Here is a 1,501-nt window from a genome sequence, read left to right on the forward strand (position 1 = left end):
AGATTCAAAAAATTTATTAACTACTGGAGAAGTTTGTCAGGGGGTGCGGTCAGCAAACAACAACATAAATAAACAAAATCATATTTCTTTATTTTATGCCGACGTTTCGACCTGAGTTTCAGGTCTTCATATATATAAGACAAAAAATTATTTATTAATAGATATAACAATCTGCGATACCATTGTGTGCAATAGGTAATAGTGATGACATATCACATTCATAATAAAATAAAAAATGTAAGTACATAAAAATAAATAAAATATATACAAACAGAAGGATAAAGAAAATGAATATCATCAAACTATATGCATGAAAAAATAAAATAATCTCTAGTCACATTTACACTCATATATTTATTTACACAATCGACCTGCGGATCCCTGAGCCCATTATCCCCCAAGTGTGAGGGGTAGAGCAGAGCTCATTGAGATCCCAGCGCATCACTCTCGCCCCATCACTGGTAATGAGCCATTGGAGGCTGAGCAAGTGCGCTAAATCCGCAAATACTCAACTTGAGTGGAGCATCTGACAACTGCCACATCTCCAATTGTCCTTTTTATATATTGGTTTACAAAAACCAATGTCTGCCAAATACCTCTATAAATACTTCTGCTCGTTTTAGACGTTAAACAGTAGCTATTATTAATGAAATTCTTACTAAACAAATATCGATTATAGATGGCAATCGAGTTTTCGATTGAAATCTACGTTTTGGGTTCCCCAGTCCAAACAACCAAATCTGACAAAATGGTCTGAAGTCAGCCACGATGAAATACGAAACTGAAATTATATATTTGAGGAGGGCATATGCCTGAGATGTGACATCTTTTTCGAAAAAATATTTACTGACCGGAATCGCCACTTTATAGTATCAATTTTTGACATTTTTTCGGTTTTCTCGAAAACGGCTCTAATGATTTCGAATAAATTTGGCAAGTTAATGACGATTAAATGCTCTTTAATATTAGCTAGGTCTTATCCTTATTCAAATAATATGATAGGGCTTTAATGACGAATTTTAAAGAAAATCATCGGATAAAGTATCTTCAATTATGATTATTTGAAACAAATAACAAGTCCTCATTGTTAGCAATAACATACAATGGATAAATACAAGGTATAAAAGAATTTTATAAATAACTAAAGCAGAAATAAATAAAAATAGAAACATACTATTCGAACGGAAAAACAAAAATTGCCCTGATGTTTCCTGATAAAGCTTCGTTATATTTTGTCTAACTGTTATTTTCTTGGTAGGAAAAATTTTTATATTCGCTATCCTCACCCTAAATACAATTTTTATAGCGACAGTTAATTTTTTTTCTGAATTTTTATCTTCTCTGGATTTATTATAATTTTTTTTATAAAAAAAAAATATTAACAACTTCAACACAAAAAATTAGGGGACGTAAGAAGAACGTAATTGAAAGTTGTGTCACATACCGGAATTATTTTTTCGTCCAATGAGTTTATCTTCTTGGGTTTTGTTAGTTCTGTAGC

The sequence above is a fragment of the Halyomorpha halys genome, unplaced genomic scaffold, assembly GCF_000696795.3.
Source record: "Halyomorpha halys isolate HHAL.00 unplaced genomic scaffold, Hhal_1.1 Scaffold939.1, whole genome shotgun sequence".
NCBI classification, from domain to species: domain Eukaryota; kingdom Metazoa; phylum Arthropoda; class Insecta; order Hemiptera; family Pentatomidae; genus Halyomorpha; species Halyomorpha halys.